The following is a 17445-nucleotide window of genomic DNA, read 5'->3' on the forward strand; positions in this document are numbered from 1 at the left end:
AAACCATCTTACTACTTTAATTAACGAGTCATTCCAAAAAGGAGTTTTTCCATACTGCCTTAAGACAGCAATAATTATTCCTCTGTATAAAGGAGGTGATAAAGATGAAGCTTCGAACTATCGCCCAATTGCACACCTGCCCACATTATCTAAGATCATTGAAAGATTGGTTATAAAAAGGTTTCTATCTTTTCTCAAATATAAAATACTTACTACCCATCAATTTGGATTTCTAAGTAACAGTTGCACAAATGATGCTATGTTCGACCTTTTTAATAATGTATACTCTAGCCTGAATAACCATCACTCTACAGCTACAATTTTCTGTGATTTCTCTAAGGCTTTCGATTGTGTAAATCATAATATCTTAATTAATAAATTGCAATACTACGGTTTCGGGGGAGTGCCGCTCGAATGGCTTAAGTCATATCTTGGCAACAGAAGGCAGCTTGTGAGGATTGATACGTCTATGTCTTCTTGTAAGCCTATAGAATGTGGTGTCCCTCAGGGTTCAGTACTTGACCCTATTTTGTTTCTGGTGTTTATCAACGACATTGCAAATCTAGACATTAGCGTAAAATCTGCCTCTTTGCGGACGATACTAGTTTCACTTTAGAGTGGCCCAGATGTGCGGCACTATATGATACTATATCCAGTGACTTACGCACCATTAAGTTTTGGTGCGATTCTAATCTCCTATGCCTCAACCTATCAAAAACTAAAGTTTTGTCATATAAAAGTACTATACAACCTTTTGTACTTAATAACACCACTATTGACGTCGTGGACTCTGTAAAATTCTTAGGACTTGTTGTAGACAACTCGTTAAAATGGGACTTTCACATCGAAGCTCTATCAAAGAAACTAAGCGCTGCCTGTTTTGCGCTAAGCTCAGTTTCTAAGGAACTTAATTTCTCAACCTTTAGAATAGCCTATTATGCCCTTTTTGAGTCACATCTTCGTTATGCCCTTCCATTCTGGGGTACTTGCTGCGCAACAAAATTTGATCGTGTTTTCAGACTTCAAAAGAGAGCAGTTCGATATTTATTGGGACTGAACAGTAGAACTCACTGCCAGAATTTCTTTAAAAATTTGAAAATACTGACTCTTCCTTCTTTATTCATTTTTGAATCCGTTTGCTTAATCCGCAAGCACATATCTGCTATTCCCGAAAGGCCATCTCATAACTATCCACTTAGGAATGCAGAGCACGATCTTTATCTGCCAACCCTGAGCTCAGAACTAGTTAAGGGTTCAATACTGTACAATGCCAAAAAGATGTACAATCATCTGCCTTTGAATATCAAGTCGCCTTCATTCTTTCCCGCATCTCGCAAAGCTCTAAAATCATACCTACTGGAGAGAGCCCTATATGCGGTAAACGACTTTTTTGTTGATGTTTAATTATGAACAATTTTGAATTTTAAAATTTTGATCATCTCACACACTGGTCAAAGGTCAAGTATTTAATATTTTATAACTCTAAAATTATATCTATTTACTGCGTACTGTTCTAAAATTGTCCATGTATATTCTTGTAGCGTTTTTTAAACAACTACCACTGCGAACGGCAGCTTTTCATCGGAGAGCAGTCGTGGATAAGGTATTTCACTGGAAAGAAAACTAATTAAGAACAATAACAAAAAAATAGATATTGGGCGCCAGGCATGTACAGAGAAAGAAAACACAGTTGTATAATACTTAAAACTAATGACTATATTTATTCATGATGAATTCTGATGGTAAATAGCATTGTACAATTTTAATAATTATTATAGTGGTTATTTATTGAGTAAAACTATGTATGTAAATAATATTAAATATGTTCTATGAAAAGACTATGAAAAAATACAATGCGTGTAACATTATAGAAAATATAAGACAAGTAACATTACTTTATTTAAATTGTTAAATTTTATGCGGTGTTAAATCTGATGTGTTGCAATCTGTAGATTCTAGAATCTATGTCTCGTTATTCATCTGTTAATATAGCGCAATAATAATATCTATAGAAAGTAATACTATTACAAGGCGTAATATAATGAAACCTAAAATCTAAATCACATTGTAACTACTGAATCGACATAAATGTTCTTAATAATGTAACCACTAAATATAGTCTGTACGATATTATTTAAAATGTACGTTACTGTTTAAGACTGAAAATGTTTTAGATGTTAAAATGTAAAACTAGAACTTAATTATACACTTAGCTGTTCTTTTATGTAACCTTGCTTCAAACAGTAGCAGCGTGAGGTGGTCTAGCATCTCTGTACTGTCTGTCGGCGATCCTGTTGGTCAAAACAACAAAAGGGGCCAGATTGAGGACACCATGAATCCTTACAGCCGTAGCTACTGACTAGGCTTAGAAATGGGAGTGAAGCAGCATGGGACTCAAGCTACATCCACGCTGTGGCACTTAGATGTAAGAAAAAATCGTTCTTACTGGGGACACTCGTCCACAGGACATCTGTATATAAGATAATGTCTGTACATAAGACACTACCCGTACCTTGGACACCGTCCGTACCTTGGAAATAGTCCGTACCTTGGACACAGTCCGTACCTTGGAAATAGTCCCTACCTTGGACCCTAAAAATATGAAACTCTTGTTTAAAACCAAACAAGGTCTAATAAACAAAATAAACCTACCTCGAAATACTTCCGAGGGCTCAATAAATAATAAACAACATGTCCTTTCTTCCATGTGACATTCTGAGGACAAAAGAAAAGGGACGCCAACGTGCCAGCAAAACACAAATACAAGTTGGGACATCCGTAACTCTACCCTAAAAATATTCAATAATAATATCGAATCTATAAAAGGTAATAACTCATCTTTACCTGTAGCCTCGAAATAGCAGCTGATTCAAATTATACAGCAAGATTTAAATAATCACCATTTCTAAAAGCTGGGATACAACAGAGAGTCAAAACAAAGTGAGGTTAAGCACGGAGAGTTGACAGAAGCGATGTTGACAGCGCGCGCCTCCACAGAATAGTAACAGGGTTGTGTCGAACGATAACAGGGTTGGCGACTAGGGAACGTAAAAATTACGCGTCAAATAAACTATCCGGCCTGAACGAGAGGGAATCCGGTGATGATAGGCCAGACATCATATATTATATTTAAAAAGAACATGTAACGAACTAAAAACGTTACATTCTTTTTGTAATTTTAAAGACTTAAATTTTTTTGAATTGTATTATTTGTATTGTGTATTTTTTTGTTGTTTGTATTTTTTTGTGATTTTGTTGTTTGTGAGTGCTTTGTCGATGAAGCTGTTTTGGCTTTTTGTACAATAAAGCGTTGTTTGTTGTTGTTGTTATAAACTTTTTTCCGATTTAGCTGAAATTTTTGAATGCGCGTATAAGTAATTTAAAAAAAATGAAGAAACACATTACTAAAAATTGTATTATTCAATAATAGATATGTAAAAAGTAAAAATAAATATGTAAAAATTAAAAAAAAAAACGATTAAAATAAGTCGCCTTGACTAGGATTCGAACCTGCCTTACTACGACTCCAACGTAATAGCAGCGTAAAGTCCTAACGCTTTAACCACGTGGCCACCGAGGACTTGAAAGATTCTATGTAAAATTCTTACTTAAAAGATAATGTTTAGTGAAAGTACTTTTTTATTTATAAACATTTAGTTAATTCTGTTTTTAATATTTGTTCTTATAGCGGCAACATAGATACATATCTGTAAATATTTCAACTGTCTATAGCTATAACGGTTCATAAGATAGACCTTTGTGACAGACGGACGGACGGACAGCGAAGTCTTAGCAATGACGCACACGTAATAAAGAACACACAGAAAAATTAAATAAAACAGAAAACTGAACTAACTATCCAATAATCTGTAAATACAAGTCAGAAATGAAATATAAATATGATTTCTCTCTGATTCAACTCCCAAATTCTATCGATTGATTTATTACGTATTTAACTTTAGCCCCGACTATTGTTATATTTAATTCAATGCATTACCGTGAGGATACGCCCCATCTATTATATGATTAACAACCCCATTGGCAAAATAAAATTACGGACCATATTTGAGCAGGGCTCTATATGGCCCCCTCTATACCATTCGCCCGTGTATCAGCCTCTTTTAAGCCCTAGGCCCACTTCAACAACACTACACCAGTTGTTCAAATAACATAAAACTGTCATGGTTGCTATTGAATTGTGTTCGTGTATTAATGTAATGTAATTAGATTAGTAATATTATTTTGGTCAATTAGTAGATGGTGTGTGTAATTGGTATAAACAAATCATGTAACAAATTGTTTGATTAAAAACTGTAGACAATGTTCAATCAAGCATTTTTTAGCATTTATTTCTTCCAATGCTGTTCCCTGTAGACAATTCTACTCTTTGAGCACTGAATTTGATATAGGTTTGACCAAAGATGACCAGAGATCCTTAATTTTGAAATAGGTATCTTCCTCTATGGTGTTGTTTAACATTCTTTTTTAAATACAATTTCTGCTGTTTTTTTTAATTACCCAATGTAATATTTTTTGCACTTGGTACTGATGGATATATTCCTTCTTCGTTTATATTGTTTGAAAATATTGTGGTTTAGTCTATGTTAAAACTATTTTTACAGTAGATAGTAGTTAAGGTTATTTTCCTTTAATTTTCGTTGATTTCGGGAACGATTTCTGTGATGGCTGCTTTTGTGTAGGGTTAATATTCAATCCTTGTTTTTTTCTTCTTTTGAAACCTTAGAACTGTTGCACAATTCATACTATATATCATAATCCACAAGTACTCCACGCTAATTTAATTCTTCTGTTGAGTTCTGGTAGTGGAGATCCCGAGTTGTCCCAAATTTGGGACAGCTAATAGCAAGAACAGTAAACTTATAGGATTGCTCATCCTCATAAGACGTACGTTCGCCTCCTCCCGCGCTTCAGCTGACAACTGTCAGCTGAAGACAATGTGACGTCATTGTAGTCCTTGTCATGATAGTGTGTATTTTTAGTTGCCTATGGTAAACTTATAAAAATAACAGCTGAGAAATTTTGAGTTAATTATTTTGTCAATTTTAAATGTGAAAAAGGTGTCTTTAAAGTTTTTAGAGCTATAGAGTGTATAAATACGTTCATTTTGTGTGTGGATTGTGACAAAGTGCATACTAAGTGCCCACGATTTTGTTTATTAATTATTTTAAAGCAAAATATGGAAGTACTCTAAAAAGAATGCTTGCAAAAGGTGATACACTGGGAACTGCTGTTCTTAAAAATGCATTATCCGAGTATTTAATACGATTTATACAGTTAATTTTCTATACTGCATACATATCAGGTGTTTCAATAAATAAACTAAATAATGAACGTTTTGTATTCGGCAACTAATAATGCACGTGTGTGTATTATTGGTTGCCGGATAAGGACTAATAACCATGACAAGGACTACAATGACGTCACAAAGCGAGTAGTTTTCGCATGCACCTGGCGGACACTTTTGGCTGAATGAGCAGTCCTATTAGGTTAACTGTTCTTAACCTAATACTATATGTATAAGTTGCATTTTTGGCTTTTAGCTTTTGACTATTTTGATTTTTTAATATGGAATTATCGTGAGAAAGAACATTTTTAGTACATTTTTTCTTTTTAAAATGAAGAACCTATAGATTGTTTCGTTTAATTGTTGTTCTCAATGGTGCCAATAATAACCATTTTATAAAAAATTATAAGGTTGCATTAAAACTATTTTAATAGAAACAAAAAAAAATATGTGTATTTGCTGAATACATCGTAAAATATTTCCTCATTTTTTCTAATTAAGGAATTGCCTTTGCCTCACAGTGTTTGTGGTTTTGAGTATCCTCTTAAGCTTTTTACTACAGAAATATTTCTATACTATAGAAAGCATCATGCCTACTTGTATCTCTATGCCCCGTTCTCATTAAATACAATACGGATGGAAAATTCTCTACGTTACGAATAAGAAGTTCTTTTTCCTAATTATATGTTTCCTACATTGAAATATCTATTCAATGAATCTACATGTATCTGTTATAATTAGGAGAAGTTTATTTAAATTGTTTTAAATAGAGACATATGAGTGTATATGCAGTTGTTAATTATTGTATTTTTATTTGTATGAAATAAAAATACCTCAATATTTAATCAAAATTATTTTTGTGAATTATATATGGAGGGTTGAAAAACCAATCACCATAAGTCAGTTACTGCACGTGGTTTTATCACAGAACACACCCAATCACATTATTTACTCAATTTGGTATCAACCCTTTTTTTTTCGTGATTCTTAATTTCTTACCCTCAATACGAATTTGATTGATTGTCAAAAAGCAAAGCTGATTTGAATGTTACCCAAGTAGCATTTTCACGACTTGCGACCACTTGTTTACTAAACACAACGTTAGATTAGTTACAAAAAATAGTTAGCTCCCTACCTTGGGTATTAAAATAAATTTAAACGTTTTTATAACGTTGTGCTGACGTTGGACTAGTACTACAGCAAAGTAGAAGCTTCTGCGACGTCGAATAAACGTTGTCTTGTAACCTTTTTTGCTTAAGTGATCTTTAGGTGATTCGGACAACGTAGTTATAACGTTGAACAATATAGAGTTTTCCGACGTCAGTTTCAGGACCTATTCCAACGTTATGCAAACGTCGTCTGTTTTACTAATTCCAACGTTGTTTAGATTTCCTTATTCTTACGTTGGTAGGACGTCGAGTCACTACCTTTTTGCAACTGTATTGAGCCATAACCTTAAATCTTAAATTTTCACTTCATTGTTCTGTTCAGTCAGACAGTTCAGTGCTGTTTTTGTTTTTATAAAAAAAACTTAATTAAAATGGGACGTAAGAAAGGTACATATAGAACTAGATTTAAATATACATCGACATATATTACCGATGTTTATCCACTCCCTCGTTATTTAGATTATAGAGGGCGGCACAAGCTAGACTCTAGGATGACTAAAATAGGAAATCTTGCGACTAGTATACTACCAGTTAAGGCCGAACTGCGACTTTATTAGTCCAGTATGCGACTACTCAAACTACTCCATCTTAATCTCCAAAACAACAAAATGAAAGCCGCCATGTTGTTAAATAAGAAAATGTTTCGTTCCTAAAATAGCAATTCCTGCTTTTTGAATACATTAACTTGAAATATTTGATCCTAAAAAAACACGCGGAAACAATTTTTTCGACTGCGAATAAATTATTCTCATTTTACTAAATAAAAATTCAAGAAAATTTTTAAAACTTCTTTAATTTTAAGGCCCATTAGTATTTTTCAAAGTAGAAACAATACATTTATCAATAAAGTTGTGTTGCGTTTAACTTTTTTGGTTTGGGTAATGAGTTACAGAGTCGGTTAAAGTGTTTCAATAATTATTATGATCTTCAAACATCCTCCACACTTGAATACTTTTGTTTTGTTTTCCTTCACTGCCATCTGACATATGTCTCTAACTAAATCATAAAAATAATATTTTTACTATAATTATCCCAATTTAGGATAAAACGCGACTTAGACGCCATATTAGTTTTGTATATCTGTGAATTAGGATTTTAAACAACGTTGCAGTTTGCACTAAATTAGGTTTCTAGCCAACGTCGGTATCCAACGTCGTTTCGACCAAAAATTATTCTCCAAACTAGTGCAGACTAGGGTTGGCACGACGTTGTGCCGACGTTGCGCCCCGACGTTTGGTCGCGTGAAACAACGTTGTCCCGACGTCCAAATGCTGCTTGGGTAGCGTTCTCTAGTAAGCTTCAGTGAATACTAACATTCACTAGTAAAAGTTTATTTCAAATTAATTGTTTGTATAGTGTTAGCAAACATTAAATGTGAGCTTTTAATAATAATTATCAACATTCACTGATTTCTAACCATTACTACTCACAACAATGCTATAAAAATCGGAGAAGAACTATTCGAATATGTAGCGGAATTCAATTACCTCGGCAGATTTCGGAAAAGGCCAATGTCGACTCTGAAATTCAGCACAGGATTAGCAGCGCCTCAAGAGCATTCTGGAAATTAAAAAACAGGGTTTTCTACAATCATGACTTGAGCACAAAAACGAAACTTGCAGTGTACCGCAATAATAATTCCCACCATGTTATATGGAAGCGAAACCTGGGTGCCGTACCGCCGGCACATGAACGCATTAAACAAGTTGCAACAGAAACATCTTAGACAACTCTTAAGAATCAATTGGTTCCATCATGTCTCATCAACGTATCGGTCCTTGAAAAAGCTAACTGCGAGAGTATTGAAGTCATGATTACAAAGTCCCCCAAGCAGCATTTGGACGTCGAGACAACGTTATGTCACGCGACCAAACGTCGGTGCGCAACGTCGGCACAACCTCGTGCCAACCCTAGTCTGCACTAGTTTGGAGAATAATTTTTGGGTCGAAACGACGTTGGATACCGACGTTGGCTAGAAGCCTAATTTAGTACAAACTGCAACGTTGTTTAAAATCCTAATTCACAGAAATACAAAACTAATATGGCGTCTAAGTCGCGTTTTATCCTAAATTGAGATAATTAAAGTAAAAATATTATTTTTATGATTTAGTTAGAGACATATGTCAGACGGCAGTGAAGGAAAACAAAACAAAAATATTTAAGTGTGGAGGATGTTTGAAAATCATAATTATTGAAACACTTTAACCGACTCTGTAACTCGTTACCCAATGCAAAAAAGTTAAACGGAAACAACTTTATTGATAAATGTATTGTTTCTACTTTGAAAAATACTAATGGGCCTTAAAATTAAAGAAGTTTTAAACATTTTCTTGAATTTTTTTTTTAGTAAAATGAGAATAATTTATTGGCAGTGGAAAAAATTGTTTCCGCGTGTTTTTTAGGGTAAAATATTTCAAGTTAATGTATTCAAAAAGCAGGAATTGCTATTTTAGGAACGAAACATTTTTTTATTTAACAACATGGCAGCTTTCACTTTGTTGTTTTAGAGATTAAGATGGGAGTAGTTCGAGTAGACGCATACTGGACTAATAAAGTCGCAATTCGGCCTTAACAGGTAGTATACTAGTCGCAAGATTGCCTAATTTAGTCATCCTAGAGTCTAGCTTGTGCCGCCCTCTATAATTTAAATAAACGAGGGAGTGGATAAACTTTCGGTAATATATGTCGATGTATATTTAAATTTAGTTTTATATGTACCTTTCTTATGTCCCATTTTAATTAAGTTTTTTTTATAAAAACAAACACAGCACTGAACTGTCTGACTGAACAGAACAATGAAGTGAAAATTTAAGATTTAAGGTTATGGTTCAATACAGTTGCAAAAAGGTAGTGACTCGACGTCCTACCAACGTAAGAATAAGGAAATCTAAACAACGTTGGAATTAGTAAAACAGACGACGTTTGCATAACGTTGGAATAGGTCCTGAAACTGACGTCGGAAAACTCTATATTGTCCAACGTTGTAACTACGTTGTCCGAATCACCTAAAGATCACTTAAGCAAAAAAGGTTACAAGACAACGTTTATTCGACGTCGCAGAAGCTTCTACTTTGCTGTAGTACTAGTCCAACGTCGGCACAACGTTATAAAAACGTTTAAATTTATTTTAATACCCAAGGTAGGGGCTAACTATTTTTTGTAACTAATCCAACGTTGTGTTTAGTAAACATGTGGTCGCAAGTCGTGAGAATGCTACTTGGGCCCGCTTAAGATGGGCTGGTCACATATGCAGAATGCAAGAAAACCGCATACCAAAATCTCTGCTTTACGATGAGCTTGCAGACGGCAAGACGAGGCCGGGTGGATAACTCAAAAGGTACAAGGATATTTTTCACGAGAACTTAAAGCGGATTAACAAGCAGAATGAGTAGGAAGAAGCAGTTCACAATAGAACGGAATGGAGAAGAATCGTAAACTCAGTTAACAGCGACAGAAAAGCTCATGAAAGAAAACGCCTTGCGTGACCATCTTCTGATGCGTGTCAAATACTCGTCTATGCAGTATGTATGTATGTACTACTACTACTACTACTGCTATTACTCGCTGACTAGTATTTGACATGCATCAGAAGATATTTACGCAAGCTTTTATGTGACTGAAAAGCCCGATACGTGATGTTATCTCTCTTCCCCCCTCCGGACATTCAAAAATCTCATTGATTTCTAACCATTACTGTGTTACATAAACATACAATATACAAACAATATAGAAAAAGATTCAATTGAAAGGAACGGCGTTGCTTTTTATTTCTCGACTTTATCCTACGAAGTCGCACGACTTAAAATGAATGCAATTATTTAAATCGTTCGTCTCACTTGAACTGCTCTTTCTCGATACTTCTGACTTGAGCTTGTACTCAACACGTGTACTTATACCCGGTTTTGTCATATGAATATTTAATTAAATTATTAGCTATTGGCAAACACGAATACACTTGCATAAATTAACTTGTCAGCAGCGGTCATTTCTAGTCCTGTCAATTTATTATTACAAGTTTTGATTTTCATGGTCTTATTTTTATTTTGCTTCGAATTGAAACAGCTCTGGTTGATGTTTAGCTATTAACTTCAAATCCACCAATAAATCTAAAAATAGAAGATAAAGAACATTAGAATATACAGATTATTATAAGAATATAATTTAAAGAGAAAAAATTAAAAATGTTTAACTTTCTCTAAAGAGCCGGTAAGATGTAAACTAGTAGTAGAAAACAAAATTAGATATTAAGATGGAAAGACAGTCCATCTCCCAAAAACTCCTACAAAGGTAACCTTAAAATTAACAGATCGAAAGATCTCAAACAAGTAAAAGAAGAAGAATATCTTTAAAGAGATAAAGACAATTTAAAAAATATCCTTTATTTAGAAATACGAGAAAGAAACTCTATTTTGCAGCCTTTTTTTCGCTATCCCTTAGGACTAGTCGTTCTTGAAAGTTGTTGCACGTAACATCCCAGTAAACTTTTCAAATATATTTAGTATAAAACTGGAATCTTCTTTTATTACTTGGATTTTTAACAAGAGGATAAAATACGCGTTAAACTAAGCAGGTACTGTTTATTAATAATTATTTACATATATCTATCGAATTAAATATTTAGAAGTAGAATTTTTTAAATTCACCCCCGAGAAGGGGTGAAATAAATAAATAAAATTATTTTTTCGAAATTTCGGAGAAACGGTAAGAACAAAAAAAAATTCAAAAAATAATTGTGAAGCGTCAAATTTTACTTAGAATTGATCTTTATACTTTTTTTGCTCAGATCAAAATTAACCAAGGTAGGGTGGCTAGAAGCTAGGGAATGATAGAAATTTAAAAAATATATATAAGTTGCCGAAAAATTCATATATTTAACATTTTTATTCAACTTGTTTGGAGAATTTTAAATTTCAATTAAGATTTTTTTTTTAATTCAACCCAAAAAGGAAAAGGAGTGAAAATATAAAATAAAGTGTTTTTTTCCAAATTTTGGAGAAACGGTAAGGACTTTCAAAAAAATGTTTCAATAAAAGCTATACCCTAGCTTCTAGCCACCCTATCTCGGTTAATTTTGATTTGAGCAAAAAAAGTATAGAGACCATTTTTATGTAGAATTGGACGCTCTACAACTTTTATTTGAACTTTCTTTTTCTAGTCCTTACCGTGTTTCCGAAATTTGAAAAAATATTTTTTCTTAATTTATTTCACCCCTTCTTGGGGGTGAATTTAAAAAAATCTTTCACGATTTGTTTTTAGATCTTTCAAAGTAACTTATATAAAAAAATCAAGTTTTTACCAAAACTTCGTAATTGAAGACCTATTTTCTTGAAATAATTTAGCGAGAACTGGAGACGTTTGGAGGAGGCCTATGTTCAAATATGGACGAGAAAGGGGGCTGCGTAATGATGATGATGATGATGATGATGATGATACCAATCTCTCATAGTTTTTGAGATGAGAAAACAAAACATGCGTAAAATTGACAATAATCATTGGTAAAATCGTGAATTGGACGTTTTTAAAGTTGAAATTTGGGTTATAAGTTAACGAAACTCGTTATATTCGATCTGTCTAAATTAACCGATTGGATATTATACAGTGTGAGTAAAAATATTATTTATTTCCGTCTGTTATACTATTTATTTCTGTTTGTTATAAAATTTTTTATTTTAAATTCAACCCTATGTATATAATTTACGTTGTTGTATATAGAAATAGAAACAGGTATCACTTTGAAGATAAATATGATTAAAAAGCTAAATTATAATAAACACACGACGAAGCTTGTTAAACTGGAGGCAAAAACAACCAACTCTTGTTGTTGCGGTCGCCGACAACTTCATAACCGAAATTAATTCATAAATCAGAGTTAAAACGATACGAGAACGCAATTTTCAGGCTAATATATCAAAACCTTTACCCCGGCCACGTTATAACGCGTCGCTGTGCCATGTCTCCTTCGGGTTATGCAAGAAATAATATACACGAACCTCATTACGTCGTTACACCTGTTTTCTGTGCGCTTGCAAAGTCGAAGGAAGGCTAGACAGAGCCTACGTACAGTCCATACCAAATAAACTTTAAGTCACGTGATTAACAGTTGAGGGTTGGAACCTTTGGTGTTACGCAGCAAAATAAAAACACTAAAGCACCACAATACACCAAAACACTTTTATTTTACACTGGACGCGCGTTTCGCTAACCATGTTAGCATCATCAGCAGATGTATCTTTCTCCACTTGAAAAGTCGAATTTTCAGAAATCATTAACCTATACCTACGTTTTCTAATTAATTTATCAACTAGTGAAGGAGTATATCCATTACACTCAGCTACATTCCTAATGTAATCTCTTTCTATTTCAAATCTTTCGTTGGAAAGTGGGAAACTAAGTAATCTATGAACTAAGAAATTTAAACTAGCCATTTTATGTTCAACACTATGATGTGAGTCATTAGGAATATATCTGCGTGTGGTCGTATTTTTCCTATAGATATCAAATTCCAGGCAATTATTAGTATTTCTAATAACTAATACATCTAGAAATGGTAATCTGTCGTTGTTCTCAATTTCATGCGTAAATTTAATGGAAGGAAAACGATTATTTAACTTAGAAATAAAATTATCTATGGTGTCTGAATGTGTGTCAAAAACAGCAAAAATATCATCCACATACCTAAACCATACTCTTGGAAAATACTCAAACTGATTCTTAGCCTCCACTTCAAACCTGCTCATGAATAAATTAGCCAAAAATGGAGACAATGGATTACCCATTGCTGTACCTTCCCGCTGTTCAAAAAAGTTGTTATTAAGTAGCCTAAAGTATGTGGAATTGGAACACTTGGGAACAACGAAGATACATCAAAGGAGACCAAAATTTCACCTTCATGCAATGTTATATCTTTAATTTTGTTAATGAATTCAATATTATTTTTAACTGAGAAAGAAGGTTCATGATCAGGTAAATTTTCGAACTCCCCTGATAACCATTTTGCCAAATTATAAGTCGGAGAACCTACAGCCGAAACAATTGGGCGCATAGACTTGTCCGGTTTATGAATTTTTGGCAAAGCATACAATTTTGGTAATGAGGGATTGGATACTTGCAATTTCCTCTTTAAAGAAAGATCAATAAGGGTGTTACATTCTTTTAGAGTTTTTTTAACGTCTGCTACCATCTTAGACAAAGGATTCTTTTTCAAATTTATGTAGGGGCCATTATCGATTAAGTTGTTAACCTTATCGTAATAGTCTTTTTTATCTAATATAACAACCTTATTTCCCTTATCAGCTTTTAGGTAGAAACAATCTTTGTTACGCAAACTCTTGACAATATTGTGCTCCTTGTTAGATTTTAATGATTTACTTGAAACGATATTTTTTGATAACTGATTTCTACAAGCCTCTCTTGCAAATACTTTAGAAGCCTCGGGCAAGTGCTGAATAGCAGTTTCAACACCAACGACGATTTCCTCCAAAGCGCTACCAGAGTTGGGCAATGCAAACTTTAAACCTTTGTTTAATAAACTGAGCTCTTGTTTATCAAAAGTCTGCGAAGAAAGATTCTCTACTATGTTTATGTCTCTTTGGAAAACATGTTTGTTTTTAGAGCTTTTTAATTTTTTAAACTTACTATTCAAAATGGACATTTTTTTAACAAATTTTGAATTGATAACCACAAACATATTTCTCTGAAAGAGACACCAACATTCATACTCTACATTAGTTAGCTTATAAGTAAGTTTTTTGTAAAGTCCATAGGCTTCAATTTCAAGCATACTTCGTTTACTATACAGAAATTTGATTTCTAAATCAAGTCATTTTTGTTTTGCAATTTTCTCTACCTTATCACTAACGTTACTTTTCGGAATATCAACTTTAATAAAACTAGGATAAACTGAATTGGCTTTGCATGATTTAAGAGACCAAATATCTGCTCCTAATAACTTAATCTTAGTACTAAACTCTCCTTCACTAGTTGATAAATTAATTAGAAAACGTAGGTATAGGTTAATGATTTCTGAAAATTCGACTTTTCAAGTGGAGAAAGATACGTCTAAATATTTTTCGATACCGTTTGATAGAGAGTTATCCCGTGGTCTAAAAGGAATTTTTAAGAATGTCAAACTTGTGTATAGTGCTAATAATAAATTACAACAATTATTAGGTAATCCAAAAGATAAAACACCTCCACTCGAAAGGTCGGGTATTTATGAAATTTCTTGTAAAGATTGTAATCAGAAATATGTTGGGCAAACTAGAAGATCAATATTAACTAGATTTAAAGAACATTTAGCTCAGATAAGGATAAATCTTGCGTTGCCGAACATATTGTTGATAATGAACATTGTATAGATCTTAATAATATAAAATTAATTAAACAAGTCTCAAATTACAGGCAATTAGATGCATATGAAAGCATCAGAATTAATAAATGTAAAGATAGTACGAACAGAGTCAACGGTCCAATTCCTTCAAGTTCTTTGTTCCTACTACTCTAGTGGCGGAAATCTAACTATTACGCTCAGTTGGCTCTGACTCGGTTGGCTAGATTTTGCCACGCCCACTCGGTGCCCACTGAGCGAGTATATAAACGCTCAACTTGTAAATTGTACTTTAGTTTATAATCATCTGCTGATGATGCTAACATGGTTAGCGAAACGCGCGTCCAGTGTAAAATAAAAGTGTTTTGGTGTATTGTGGTGATTTAGTGTTTTTATTTTGACGTGATTAAGCTCGACTGGCACAGCGTTGACCACTTTTACATATTTTCTTTGAATCAAAATATTTTAGGAAACAAAAATAAATTTATTATAAATATAAACAGTTATTTTTTACATCAACAAGACTCACCTCCTTAACAGCACTTAAGGGACATAATAGACCGAGAGCTGGCTACATAAAAAACCCTATCATCGTTACATGACTAATTTTTCTTCTGAAATCTCCTTATGTGTAGCCATTATGAAATAGTCATGTCTGCCAGCGCGCTCCCGGGGCTTAAAGCGGTGGCGGCCAATCGAAAGGATGAAATTTTGACACTAAAAATATTATAAGGTACACGAGTTATCATTCACTCGGTATTTTTAGTATAGGACACTTTTTTGTCCTTTTTTCCTAACCGAAAAGGTCGTTTCATTTTTCAAGCTCCCGAAGATCCAAAGATTAGCTATCCTCGGTAAATGGCGGAAGCTAAGGGCAAACGGGATGACATAGGGCAGGTTAAAAGGAGGGGAAATAATAGCCCTCTAACAGGTGCCGGCGAAAAAGATTTTTGCTACCCTTAAAAGGCAAGAGAAAAATGAAAAGTTGTCCTTTAGGTTTATATGTAAAAAAATGGGTCTCGAGATTTTATGGGGTCATATTTTATGTGGTAATAGGTGACCTATTTATTCAGTAGAAATATAAAAATATTCAAAAAAGCACGTGTAATGTTTTGATTTTGAAGTGGCAAAGGAATTTCTGAAGAAACAGGACTTTAGTGTAGAACACGGGGGTGTCACTTGTATGGGAAAACAGGCAACAGTCAAATTTAAACGTACCAGGACCAACGACAAAGAAAGCAACATCTGCCAGGCATTGGCTTTCTTTGTCACTCACATTGCTTCAATCATGATACCGCGGCCATTTTGTCAACAAAGAAGCTGGCCGGGCTGTCCTGGCAAGTGATTTAAAACAATTTTGCTTTTTTACAATATTAAATTACCATTTGGATATATTTAATGCGATTATTCAGTTAACTGGTAAGTCAGAAATTACACACAAATACTTTATTCGTAAATACAACTAAGATGTAAACGAATTTTTGTATTTTTAGATTTCAACTCTTGCAACGACCCGCCGATAGAACTTGCCTGGCAGCGTACCTGTTTTACTAAACGTATTATTTCCTGATAATAATATCAAAACACATAAGTACCTCTATAATTTATGATGAAAAATGATTTTGATTATGTTTTATATTATTTAAATGCTTTCTAACTTCAAATAATAGTAAGATCCTTGTTTATATCGCACAGCCCGTTCAAAACTGTATTGTCTTCAAAAAATGTTTACAAAACAAACAATTATTAAAAAAACAATGTCCTTTTAATTTGATTTATACCTCAGAAGGATGCCAGTAAAATTTTATTAAATCAACATTATATTATTTGGCCGTTAATACGCAAAAAGGAGCATATTGCCTTAACTTAAATTTTCTTTTACTTCTCCTGACAATGTTCTCTATATTCTCTATTTTGAGTTAGTAAACTTTTGAACGAGATGTTGCGATATATAAAATACATAATATATCCAAGGGTATGATCTGATAAAAGTATTTTTGATGCATTTTTTGGTTGTTTATGCACGTTGGCTTGGTTTATGTTTTATTCAGCTTATATTTATTTGGTATAACAGTTTTTTTTGCCTTTGGAATGGCATGCATTGAGGCTAGATAGTATTTGATTAGATCATTAAAGGAATTTAAATTAGCATATATTTTTTGTGATATTAGTGTGTTATCATGATACAGGTAGTTAGTATCATGATACAGGTAGTTAGTAGTTAGTATCATAGTGCCTTATGCATGTTATTTACCTATTATATACTTATGTATTATCAGTAAATAGATGATAACATACTACTAAAATGTCTTTTTAATAGTATGTTTATCTTTCCAATTCACTAGTTATTTGCAAAATGTATTTTGAACTAATTTAAGTCATTAATTGATCATCTTTCTTTTTCAGGTTCCGGGATATTCTTTTTCATTGTTAAAAATATATATATATATTTCAATATTATTGTAATATAAATCACAGCTCTAAAAAATAAATGATATTGTTTACTAATGTGTAATTTATTTACTATGAATTTTCTCTGAAAATAATAAGTCTTTAATAATATCATTGATTTGCTGTGTAAAGTTAATAGACATATATTTTTTAATACATTAAATTATATTAAAGTAATAAAAAATATGTTTATT

The 17445-nt window shown here is 33.0% G+C and overlaps 1 protein-coding gene across 1 annotated transcript in view; it reads right to left on the reverse strand.

The window, feature by feature from the left end:
- Positions 1-17445, reverse strand: part of LOC115890336 (kinesin-like protein GA13060) — a gene marked incomplete in the record, with an annotated part of 701789 nt that overhangs the window by 583452 nt on the left and 100892 nt on the right.

Source organism: Sitophilus oryzae, unplaced genomic scaffold, assembly GCF_002938485.1.
Source record: "Sitophilus oryzae breed Bouriz unplaced genomic scaffold, Soryzae_2.0 scaffold_863_pilon_pilon, whole genome shotgun sequence".
Taxonomy (NCBI): Eukaryota; Metazoa; Arthropoda; class Insecta; order Coleoptera; family Curculionidae; genus Sitophilus; species Sitophilus oryzae.